We start from the raw sequence: 13,382 nt of genomic DNA on the forward strand, positions 1-13,382 counted from the left end.
GTATTCCCTACTGTTTTTCCAAATAGTTTGAGTAGGATTCATACTAGGTCTTTAAATTGTTTGGTGTGAAACCATCAGCAGTGAAGACATCAGTTCCTTGGCTTTTCTTTACCGGGAGACTTTTTCTGATGGCTTCAATCTCATTACTTATTACCAATCTGTTCTGGTCTTGGATGTTTTCATTGTTCAACTTAAGTAGGTTGTATGCATCTAGGAATTTGCCAATTTCTACTAGGCTTTCCAATTTATTGGCATATAGTAGCCAGTTATGATCCTTTGAATTTCTGAAGTATCAGTTGTAATGTCTCCTTTTTTTATCTGTTGATTTTATTTATTTGAGTCTTGTCTCTTTTTTCTTAGTTAGCCTCGTTAAAAGTTTGTAATTTTGTTTAGCTTTCCAGAAAACCAACTTTTCGTTTAACCTTGTTTGTTTTTTATTTCAATTTTACTTCTGCTACTATCTTACTTATTTTGTTATTTTCGGTTTAGTTTGTTATTACTTTACTAGTTCTTTAAGATGTATTGTTTATTTGAAGTTTTTTTTTGTTTGGATGGTAGGCTCTTATAACTATAAATCTCTGCCTTTGTACTGCTTTCTGTGTAACAATATTGGTATACTGTGTTTTCATTACCCTTTGTTTCATGAAATTTTTGAGTTTCTGTCTTAATATCTTCATTGACCCACTAGTCATTTATTCAGGAGGGTAGTGTTTAACTTCCCTGTGATTGTATTCTTTCCAAAGTTACTCTTCTTATTGATACCTATTTTCATTCCTTTGTAGTCAAAGAAGATGGCCACGGAGACAGCAGCGTGGTAGGAGTGGTAGGAGCCGGCCATCCGCGAGAGCTGCTCTGTGCCAGGCTGCTGCATGCTAGAGCCTGCGGCCCACTGGCTTGCCTCACTGTGGTTGATGGTGGCAGTGACAGAGACTGCAGCACGACCAGAGTGGTAGGACAGGGGCTATCCAGGGCTGAACCTTTCGCAGTGTGGGGTGGGTTGGGGGTGCTATCCAGGGTGTCATTGCCTGCATTAGGGGTACTGGTTGGTAGCACTGTACAGGGCTGCACTGCCCACGGCAGGGAGGGTGGGTTATGGGCGCTTTCTGGGGCTGCAATGCCCATGGAGGAGGACAGGTTAGGGCACTATCGGGTATATGCTACTGGCAGCATTGGAGGATGGAGGTGGGGGGCACTATTGAGGGCAGGAGTAGCTGTGGAGGGGGGGCGAGTTCGTTGCTATCAGGGACTGCACTACTAGCGGCGGTCAGCAGAGTTGGCTTCCAAGGAAGGAGTGGTTCTCCTCTCCCTGACTCCACACTCCAGAGGCCGACTTACTCTTGGTCATACTGGAGTGCGGCAGGCGCACAGCATTTGCGTGGGTATCCTGAGCATGCAGAGCCCCCACACCCACCGTGGTTCCTGGGCCTGTGCACTCTGAGTCTGTGCCTCAGAGGCTGCCAGGCACTCCTGGGGACACCACAGGGGACAGGGCCCTGTGCATGGAGGCGTCTGGAACAGGAATTAGCACCTGGGTGCGGAGGGCTGGCTGGGTCTGAATTTTTCTGCTTCTCCTGCTCCCCGAGGAGTGCAGCCCTGGTGGGACCAATGGTTCCTGTGGAGTGGGGAGCTGGGTGCTGTGGTGTCTCCAGCACCCAGCCCAGACCCCAGTTCCTGGCCAGCTTTGGCCAAAAGGAGAGGCTGGACTTTGGAGGGTGGGTGTGAGTGTGTGTTCTGAAACTGGCCCCTGCTACCCAGTGGCTGGCATGACAAGTTGAGGCTCTAACCTTTCCACCCTTCGCATCTTCTTCTAGGCTCCTCTGGCTTTGCCCGCCCAGCTGCTCCGTGCCAGGAGGAGCAGAAGGAGACACCTAGGGCTTGCGACAACACGGCTCACCTTGCTGCGGGTGGGTGGCAGCGACGGAGACTGCATTGCGCCGGAGTGGTAGGAGAGTGGCTGCGCTAGGAGGACACGTGGCTGCAGCCAGGGTTGAGGGTCAGGCTTACAGCAATGGACTGGCTGCAGCAGTGGCCAGGTGGTAGGAGCCTTGTGGGGAGGGCCGGTGCATTGGCAACGAGCCTGGCTTTGCCCTGCCCCTGCCGTGAATCTGGCCCTGTACTGCCCTGCCTTGCCCTGTACCTGCCGTACTGTTACCTGGACTGTTTCGGCCCTGTCCTGCTCTGGTCCCATCCTGACCCTGTCTTGGCCCTGTGCAACCCTATCCCTGCTCTGGTCTTGCCCTGGCACTGGCCCTGCCAGTAGTCATGGTCCTGCTCCTGTTCTGGCCCTGACCTGGCCTTGGACATGTCCTGGCCCTGCTTTGGCCCATCCCTGCCCTGGCCCCACCATGGGCCTGCCTGTTCTGCCCTCTCCTGGCACTGACCTTGCCCTGTCATTGCCCAGTGGTGCCATTGCCCTGCATTACCCTGTGCTGCTTGTGCCTTGGTCCCGCTTGGTGCTGGCTGCTCCCTGGACCTGCCCTGACCCTGCCTTGGCTTTTGCCCTGCCCTCACTATGGCCTGGTCCTGGCCCTAGCTCTGGCCCTGCCATATCCCTGGCCCTGCCCTTATCCAGGCCCTGCCCCTGCTGCTGCCCTGGCCCTGGCCTGGAACCTGGTCCTGTGAAGGACCTGCCCTGACTCTGCCATGGCCCTGGCCCTGCTCTGCCTTGGTCCTGGCCCAGACCCAGAACCTTTCCTGCTCTGCCCTGGCCCTTCCCTGGCCCTGAGCTGGCAGTGGTCTGCCCCTCATCTTGCCATCACCCTGCCCTTCTGTGCTCTGGGTGTGTCATCACCCTGCCCTGGCCCTACTCTGCCTTTAACCCTGCCCTGACCTTACCTTGGCCCTCACCCTAGCCTTCACTAGGCCCTGCTCAGGACCTGGCCCTAGAACAGACCTGGCCCTGACCCTGGCCCTGGTCTTTGTCCTGCCATAGCCCTGGCCCTGAAGTGGACTTGGAGGTGTCCTGGCCCCAGCGTCACATGGCTCTGCCTTGGCCTGTCCCTGCCCTGCCCCTACCATCACATTGCCCTGCTCTGCCCTGTCCCAGTACTGACCTGGCCATGCCATTTCCCTGCTGTACCCTGCCTTGGCTGTGCCTTGGCTCAGTTCTGGCCCTGGCCCCGGCCCTGCCCTGGACATGCTCTGACACTGCCTCAGCCTTGGCCCTAGCCTGGCTCTTTCTTGGCATCAGCCCTGCTCTCTCTGTGGACCGGCTCTTGTCCTGTCCTGCACTGGCCATACCATGCCCTGCCCTGCCCTACCCTGACTCAGCCCTGGCCTAGCCCTGACCTTGGCATTGCCCCTGGTCCTGCCATATTTCTTGCCCTGTCCCTACCCTGGCCTTGGCCCTGACCCTTTCCTTGCTCTGGCCATGCCCTTGCCCTAACCCAGCTGCTGGCCCTGTCATGGCCCTGCCTGTCCTGGCCCTGGCCCTTCCCTGCTTGAGACCTTGTCCTGGTTCTCCCCTGGCCCTGGCCCTACCCTGGCCTTGCACTGCTCTGGCCCTTGCCCTGACTATGGTCCTGTCACTGGCCTAGCCCCAGCCCTGTTGCTGGTCTTACCATGGCCCAGACCCTGCCTTGGTCCTGCCCTGACACTGTCCTGGTCCCTGGCTGTGCCAAGAACCTGCACTGTCCTTGCCCTTGTTTTGCCCCTGCCCCAAGCCTGGTCCTGCCCAGGTCATGGCCATGGCCCTGGCCCTGGCCCTGCCTTGGCTGTTCCCTTGCCCTGCCCAGGTCTTGGCACTGGCCTGGCCCTGCCCTGGCTTGGTCCTATGCTTTCCTCACTCTGCCTTGCCCGCCATGGCCCTGCCTTGGCCCTAGCCTGGCTTTGACCCTGCCCTGGCCCCATTTTGGCCTTCACTCTAGCCTCACCTGGGCACTGTGTTGGACCTGGCCATAGCACAGACCTGGTTGTGGCCCTGGCCCTGGCCCTGCTCTGGACCTGGCTTTGTCCCTGGTTCTTAGATGACCCTGGCCCTGCCCCTGCCCCTGCCCCTGCCCTTACCCTGGCACTGGCCTTGGACATGTCCGTGGTCCTAACCCTGGCCCTGCCCTGGAGCTGCCACTGTCTTGGCCCTGCCCTGGCCCTGGCCCTGCCCTGGCCCCAGCCATAGACCTGCCCTGGTTGGTCGTGCCCTGCCTTAACCCTGTGCTACCCTGGGCCTGCTCCACCCTGCTCTGGCCCTGCCCTCCCTTTGGCCCTGCCCTGACCCTGCCTTGGCCCTCACACTGGCCGTAGCACAGACCTGGTCCCATCTGTGGCCTTGGCCTGGCATTGACCCCTGCTCCTGACCCTGGTCCTGCCATGGCCCTGGCCCTGCCAATGATCCTGACAGCCCTGGCCCTGGCCCTGTCTTGGCCCTGGCCATGAACTGGCCCTGCCCTGACCCTAGCCCTGAAGTGGATTTGCAGGTGTCTTGTCCCTGATTTAACCTGCCCCTACCATGGCTTGTCCCTCCCCTGGCTCTGTCCTGGTCTTGTGCTGACCATGACTCAGACCTTGGCCCTGCCCCAGCCTTGTCCTAGACCTGGCCATGGCCCTGCCCCTGCCCTGGACCAGCACTGGCACTGGCATGGACCCTGGCCCTGGCCCTTCACAACTGAAGGCCATACCCTGGCCCAGCCCTGGTCCTGACCATGTCCTGGCCCTAATTTGGCCTGGCTCTACCCTGCCATGCTATTCTGCCCCTAGCCCTGACTCTGTCCCTGTCCTGGCCCTAGCCCCATTGCTGGTCCTGCCATGGCCCTTGTCCTGACATCGCCCTTTCCTGGTCCTGGCCCTGGCCCTGGCCCTGCCCCGGCCCTTCTCTGGCCCTGGTCTGAACCCTGGCCCTGCAATGGACCTGCCTTTGGCCTGCCCAGACCCTGGCTCTGGCCCTACCTCCACCCTGGCCTGGACCCCGGTCCTGGTCTCTGTCCTGCCCCAGCTGTGGCCCTGGCCCTGCCTTGCCTGTGCCCTGTTCTATCCTGGGCTGGCCCTGCCATGGCCTGGTCTTGCCATTGCCCTGCCCTAGCCTGCCCTGCTTGTGCCCTAGATCTGCCCCGGCCTTTGCCCCTGTATTTGTTCTAGCCTTGACTCAGCCCTGGACCTTCCCTGACCTTGCCTCAGCACTGGCAATACCCTAGACATGCCTTGGCATTTGCCCTACTGTCTCTATGGCCTGGCTCTGGTCCTGCCCTGCTCTGCTCCTGTTCTGTCCTGGCACAGCCCTGGCCCTGGCCCTGCCATATCACTGGCTCTGGTCCTGCCATTATGCAGGCCTGACACTGCCCCTGCCTTGGCTTTGGCCTGGACCTTGGCCATACAGTGACCCTGCCATGACCCTTTCCTGGCCCTGCCAAGGACTCGCCCTGGCTCTGTCATGGCCCTGGCCCTTTCCTGGATTTGGATGTGTCTTGTCCCATATTTGCCCTGGCCCTTCCCTGGCTCTGCCATACCCCTTCTCTGGGGTAGGGCCAGGGTCAGGACCAGACCAGGGCAGGGTCAGGACCAGGGTATGGCCATGGTAAGGCCTGAAGATGGGAAGGGCCAGGGCAGTGGCAGGACCAGGGAAGGGTCAGGGCCAGGGATATGGTAGGACTAGGGGCAGAGCCGGCACTAGGGCTGAGCCAGGGCAGAGCAGGAGAGATTACATTAGGCTATTATGTAAAATTTTTTATTTTAGATTTTTAAGATATCTATAGTAGCAGTAATAATGTCTATACTATGTTGCTTGTAATAGTAATAATATTTGCAGTAAATAATCACTAAATTTTAACTAACACTATCTTTGCTTCCAGTAGTGTTCTATGAGTATAATTTTATCAATATGTAAATATGTGAGGCATTGATTCTCACAATAATTCTATATGCTAGGTACTTAAAGCATCCCAATTTTCCAAATGTAGGAAACAGGCATAAAGAAGTGAAATACTTGGCCAGGTTAGTCCTGTAATCCCAGCACTTTGGGAAGCCAAGGCAGGCAAATGGCTTGAGCTGAGGAGTTTGCAACCAGCCTGGGCAACATTGTGAAACCCCATCTCTACTAAAAATGCCCAAAAAGAGCTGATTTAAGTGTCTTGTAGGATTCTGGTTCTAAAACACTGGTCAAACACACAGGGCATGGACAGGGCAGGGCCAGGGACAAGATCAGGCCAGGAAGGGGCCAGGGCCAAGGCAGGGCCAGAGCTGGACTTGGAGGTGTCCTGGCCTGATTTGCCCGGCCCCAATGTTGGCCCAGCCCTGCTCTGGCACTTCCTGTCATGCCGTGTCCCTGGCCTGAGCATTGGCCCTGGCCCTGTCCTGCTTCTGGCCCTGCCTTGGAGTTGACCAGGCACTGCCATGGCCCAGTCCTGCATTGCCCTGCCCTCTTCTGCCCTGGTGCTGCCATGGCCCTGCCTGGGCCCTAGCTCTGCCTGCCCTGACCCTGCTCAGCCCTGGATCTACCCTGACTCTGCCTTGGTGTTGCCCTCCCATCTCTATGGCCTGGCTCTGGCCCTGCCTTGCACAGGCCATGCTCTGCCCTGCGTGTCCCAGCCTGGGCCCAGCCCTGTTCCTACCATATTCCTGGCCCCAGCCGTACACTTGTTCTGACCCTGACCTTACCCTGGCCCTCTCCTGGCCCTTCCTTGGTCATGCCCTGACCTTCCATGCCCTGGCCTTGCCCTAACCCTGCATTGGCCCTGCACTGGTCCTGCCCTGCCCTGGCACTGCCTTGGCCCCTGCCCTGCCTTCTCCCTGGCCTTGCCCTTGCCCTGCCCTGGCCTGACTCCAGGCCTACCAAGTCCATGAAATAGCCCTGGACCTGCCTTGCCATCCTCTGTCCTGGCCCTGTATTGTCCCCACCATGCTCTGGTCCAGCACTTGCCCTGGCCCTGTTGCGAGTCTTAACCATTGCTATGGCCCTGCCCTGTTTTTGGCCATGCCCTGTGCTACCCTAGCCCTGCCCTGCCTTGGCCTTGGCCCTACCATGGCCTTCTCCTACCCTGGCCTTTTCTACCCTGGCCTTGCCGTTCCCTGATCTTGCCCTGCCCTGGCCTTGCTTGCCCTGCCCTGGCTTTGGCCTTGCCTTATCCTGGTCCTGGTTCTGCCCTGGCCCTGCCCTTGCTCTGGATCCTCTCTGATTCTGCCTTCTCCCTGGCCCTGCCCTTGCTTTGGCCCTGTCCCTGGCCCAGCCTTGACCCTGGCCCTGGCCCTGTCAATCCCCAGGCCCCGGACTGGCCATGCTCGGCCCTGGCCCCTCCTTTGGCACTGCCCTGGCCCTGCCTTGGCCCTGTGCTATCTTAGTCCTGCCCTGGCCCTGAACTCGCCCTGGCCATACCCTGACCCTACACTGGCCCTGCCCTACCCTGGCCTTGCCCTGCCCTGGCCCTGCCTTTGGCCTACCCTGGCTCTGGTTCTGCCCTGGCCTTGCCCTTGCCCTGGACCCTCCTTGGCCATGTTTACTCCGTGGTCCTTCTCTGGCCTTGCCCTTGCCCTGTCCCCTTTCTGGTCCTGCCATGTTTCTGGACCTGCCCTGTCCATGCCCTGGACCTGGCTCTGGCCCTGGACCTCCTGTCCCTGCCCTGCCGTACCCTGGCCGGTTCCTTGCTCTACACTGACCCTGCCCTGCCTTGGCCCTGTGCTACCCTAGCCCTGCCCTGGCCTTTTCCTGGCCCTGATCTGCCATGGCCCTTGCCCTGCCATGGCCCCGCCCTGGCCCTGGTTCTGCCCTGCTTCTGGCCCTGGCCTTGGTCCGGTCATGTCCCTGGCTGTGACCCTGCCCCTGGTTTTTCTCTGGCCATGACCCTGCCCCAGTTCTGTCATATCCCTGACCCTGTCTCAGTTCTGTCCTAGCCCTGGCCTTTCACAGTACTTTATGCTTAGTAAGGGCTCCATAGTGTCTGTGAGTTGAATGTTGTGTTCATAGTATCTGCCAAAACAGAAAGAAAAAAAACAAAATCTGATGATGAGAAGTTAAAGCTTTGTATATAATATTCCTTGAATTGTAATTATTAGTTATATTACTTATCAGTTATTAGCCTGTCATTAGTTGTATTACATATAGGTCCTGGTTTTGTACACATAATTCCAAACCATTGATACTGTTAAAAGAATATATGAATATATGAAAGAATGTATAAACATAAGAATGTATGAGTATTTAACGACCTTTCCAAATTAATTTTTCTTTTTAGCTCTATTAGATTTTTCTCAGTGTAACAAATGTTTTTGCCTATGTAATTAAGGGTATATTTCCTGTACAGAATATTCATATTACCTAATTGAAAATTATATAACACAAAAATATACTATTTTTAGGCCAGGCATGGTGGCTCATACCTGTAATCCCAACATTTTGAGAGGCTACGTTTGGAGAATCATTTGAGGCCAGGAGTTGAAGACCAGCCTGGGCAACATAGTGCGACCTTGTCTTTATTAAATAAATAAATAGGTTGGGCACTGTGGCTCATGTCTGTAATCCCAGCATTTTGGGATGCCAAAGCAGGAGAATTGCTTGAGCCCAGGATTTTGAGACCAGCCTGGGCAGCATAGCAAGCCTCCATCTCTACAAATAATAAAATATTAACCAGGTGTGGTGGTGTGCACCTGGGGTCCCAGCTACCTGGAAGGCTGAGGTGGCAGGTTTGCTCGAGGCTGCAGTGAACTGTGAATGCACCACTGCATTCCAGCCTAGGCCACAGAACAGGACCTTGTCTATAAATAAAGAAATAAGTAAAAATATAAATAAAACTAAGTAAAATGAAATATAAGTAAATATAAATATAAATACATATAAATATAAAAATGAATACATGAAAACAAACAATTTTTAAATTTAACATCACTGAGGGCATCCTATCCATTTCATTTCATGATTCCATTACATCATTTCAGTTAGATGAAATGATCAGATGACTTGATATGAGATGAAATGATGAGATGAAATGACGAAATGATGAGATGAGATGAGATGAAGTTTTGAGATGAAATGGTGAGTTGAAATGAGGACGAAATGACAAATTTGAAAAGAAATTGAAAGGAGATGAAATGAGATGAAATGAGATGATGGATGAAATGATGAAATGATGAGATGAAATGATGAGATGAAATGAAATGAAGTAATGAAATGATATGAAATAATGAAACGAAATTGAAATGAGATGAAATAATGAGTTAAAATGATGAGATGAAATGAAATGAACGATGAGATGAAATGATGAGATGAGATGAATAAGAGGAAATGATGAGATGAAATGATGATGAGATGAAATGAGATGAAAAATGGATGAAATGATGAGATGAAATGAGATGAAATGAAATGAAGTAGTGATATGAGGTGAAATTAAATGAAATAATGAAAGGAAATTATGAAATGTAATGCTGAAATTGAAATAAGATGAAATGATGAGATGAAATGATGAAATGAGATGAGATGAAATGAGATGAAATGATGAGATGAAATGAAATGATGAGATGAAATGAAATGAGATGAGATGAAATGAAATGATACGAAATGAAATGAGATGAAATGTAATGAGATGAAATAAAATGACATAATGCAATGAAATAATGAAATGAGATGAAGTGAAATAATGAAATGATGAAATAATGAAATGGAAATGAAATGGAAATGATGAGATGAGATGAAATTATGAGATGAAATGATGAAATGAAATGAGATGAAATGATGAGATGAAATGAGATTAAATGATGGGATGAGATGTGATGAAATGATGAGATGAAATGATAAGATGAAATAATGAAATAGAATGATGGAATGAGATGTGATGAGATGAGATGAAATAATGAAATGAAAAAATGAAATGAAATTGAAATGAGATGAGAAGATATGAGATGAGATGAAATGATGAAATGAGTTGATGAGATGATGAGATGAAATCATGAGAAGAAAAGAGATGATGAGATGAAATGAAATGATGGTATGAAATGAGATGAAATGAAATTAGATGAAATGTAATGAGATGAAATGAAATGACATAATGAAATGAGGTGAAATTAAATGAGATGATGAAATTAAATGATTAAATGAAATAATGAAATGCAAATGATGAGATGAGATGAAATGATGAGATGAATGATGAGATGAAATGAGATGAAATGAAGAGATGAATGATGAGATGAAATGAGATGAAATGAGATGAGATGTAATGATGAGAGGAAATGATGAGATGTAATGAATGAGATGAAATGAATGAGATGAAATGAAGTGAGATGAAATAATGAAAGGAAATTGAATTGAGATGAGATGAAATGAAATGATGAAATAAAATGATGAGGTGAAATAAGAAGAAATGTTGAGATGAAATGATGAAATGCTGAGGTGAGATGAGATGAAATGATGAGAGGTAATGATGAGATAAAATGAGATGAAATGATAAGATGAAATGATGCGATGAAATGAGATGAGATGAAATGATGAGATGGGTGAGATGAGATGAAATGATGAGATGAAATGAGATGAAATGGTGAAATGATGAGATGAGAAGAAATGATGAGATGAAATGAGATAAGATGAGATGAAATGAAATGAAATGAGATGAAACGAAATGAGGTGAAATGAAATGAAATAATGAAATCCAATTGAAATGAGATGAGATGAAATGACATAAAATGATGAGATGAAATGATGAGAAGAAATGAGATGAAATGATGAAATGATGAGATGATGAGATGAAATGAGATGAAAAATGAAAGATGAAAAATGATGAGATGAAATGAGATGAAATAAAATGAAATAGTGAACTGAGATGAAATGAAAAGAAATGAAATGCAATGATGATATTGAAATGAAATTGAAAGATGAGATGAAACGATGAGATGAAATGTTGAAATGAAGTGATGAAATTAAGAGATGTGGTGAGATGAAATGATGAGATGAAATGAAATGAAATGAGATTAAATGATGAGATGAAAAATGAGATGAAATGATGAGATGAAATGATGAGATGAAGTGAGATGAGATGAGATGAAATACGAGATATACCTAATGCTAAATGACGAGTTAATGGGTGCAGCAAACCAACATGTCACATGGATACATATGTAACAAACCTGCACATTGTGCACATGTACCCTAAAACTTAAAGTATAATAATAAAATAAAATAAAATAAAGAAATAATGAAATTAGGTGAAATAATGAAATGAGATGAAATAATGAGATGAAATGTTGAAATGAAAGGATGAAATGAGGAAATGAGGAGATGAAATGATGAGATGAAATGAATTGAGATGAAATGAGATGAAAAGTGATATGAAAAATGATGAGATGAAAAATATGAGATGAAATGAAATGAGATGATATGAAATGACACAATGAAATAATGAAATGAAATTAGATGAAATGAAATAGTGAAATGAAATGAAATAATGAAATGAAAATGAAATGGAAATGAGATGAGATTCGATGAAATGATGAGATGAAATGATGAGATGATATGATGAGATGAGATGGGATGAGATGAAATGATGAGATAAAATGATGAGATGAAATGATGAAATGAGATAAAATGATGAGAAGAAATGATGAAGTGAAGTGATGTACTGTCACGTGTGTGTCTATTCATTTTCCGAACGGAAAAAAATTATAATTCATTAATTTTAATTTTATTATTTAAGAATATTCTTAAGAGTTGAAGGAAAAATAATATCTGTTCATTATGGGTTACAACCTAAGTATAAATAATACATAAACATATTAAAACTTACACAGAATATGTTTTGGAATCGAATATACCATGCTTCTGTGATGACAGTTATTTCATGCTGGTTGTCACAATTTTACATGAAAAACTAATGAAAAAATGTTTTTAACTGTTTCTAAAAATAACAGTTTCCAAAAGAGTTTTACTTCTGAAATATGACAAAGATGACTTTGTGTTCCTTAATCTGATGAGATTTTCACACTCTGCACAAGATAATTGTTAGATTTTTATTGTGTTGATAAATTGTATATCAAATAAAAAATGTTATAACCTCTTAAATTAGGATTTTTAGGTGATATAGGCAGAATGGAAGGCAAGTTTTTATAACTTTGTCTAAATGAACTTTCTAAATTCCTGAGTATTAAAAGATAGCTTGTCTATAAATCACAATGTATATATTACTGTATGACCTAGGACCAATCAAAACTGTTATCTCTGATAACATTATATTGTGCCCAATATAAAATAGATACAATAACACCTCAAACTTAAATCCAGGCATTATCATTGAGTATCTTAAGAATATGCAGCAAAGGTGCTTTTAAAAATACAAGCTAGTGATTGTACTAAATTTGTAAATCACATAGGATAGTGGGTCATTTTAAGAATATTATTTCAATCTATAAACGTGGATGTCTTTCCTTTTTTGTGTTTAATTTCTTTCATTAATATTTGTCATTTTTGTTGTAGAAATCTTTTACTTCCTTGGTTAAATTTATTTCTAAGTACATTTTTGTAACTCTTGTAAAAGTAATTGCTTTTTAATTTCTTGTTTCAGCTAGTTTACTATCAATATATAGAAATGCTACTGATTTTTGTATGTTGATTTATATTCTGCAACTTTATTCATTTCATTTATCACCCTAAGAAGCTTTTGGTAGAGTCTTATTTTTTTCCATGTATAAGATCACATTGTCTTTAAACAGGGACAATTTGACTGTCTCCTTTCCAGTTCAGATGTCCTTTATTTCTTTCTCTAACCTAATTGTCCTGGCTAAGACTTTCACTATGTGAAATATGATTGGTGAAATCAGGCATCCTTTTCTTGTTCCAGTAAAATCTTTTTCTTGTTCACAGTAAAATCTTTCACCTTTTCCACATTCAGTATGATCTTAGCTGTAGATTTGTCCTTTATGTCCTTCCGTGTTAAGGCATATATTTTCTATACTAAATTGTTGAGAGGTTTTTTGTCCTGTAAGAATATTTAATTTTGCCAAACGCTTTTATTGTGTTTATTAATTTAATCATATGGTTTTCAGTACATATCCAAAGGAAAGAAAATCAGTATATCAAAGAGTTACCTACACCCCCATGTTTATTACAGCACTATTCACAATAGCCAGGATATGGAATCAGCATAAGTGTCCATCAACAGATGAATGGATAAAGAAATGTGACATACATATATAATGGAATATTATTTAGTCATAATAAAGAACAAAATCCTGTTATTTGTGGCAACAAGAATGCAAGTGGAGGGCATTATATTAGGTGAAATAAGCCTGGCATAGATACATAAACACCACATAACTACATGTTGTCACTTATGTATGGAAGTTAAAATTTTTAATCTTGTAGAAGTAGATAACGGTAGAGTTCTGGTTACCATATCCTGGAAAGAGTAGGAGAAACAAGAGTATAAGAAAAATGTGGTTAATACATACAAAATTACAGCTGGAGAGAAGGAAGAAGTTCT

The 13,382-nt window shown here is 46.8% G+C and overlaps 1 pseudogene; it reads left to right on the forward strand.

Moving 5' to 3' along the window:
- Positions 1–6,581: 6,581 nt before the first annotated feature.
- LOC115834210 lies at positions 6,582–7,736 on the forward strand (annotated as a pseudogene).
- Positions 7,737–13,382: the final 5,646 nt, after the last annotated feature.

This window comes from Nomascus leucogenys, unplaced genomic scaffold, assembly GCF_006542625.1.
Source record: "Nomascus leucogenys isolate Asia unplaced genomic scaffold, Asia_NLE_v1 001391F_38590_qpd_obj, whole genome shotgun sequence".
Lineage (NCBI taxonomy): Eukaryota > Metazoa > Chordata > Mammalia > Primates > Hylobatidae > Nomascus > Nomascus leucogenys.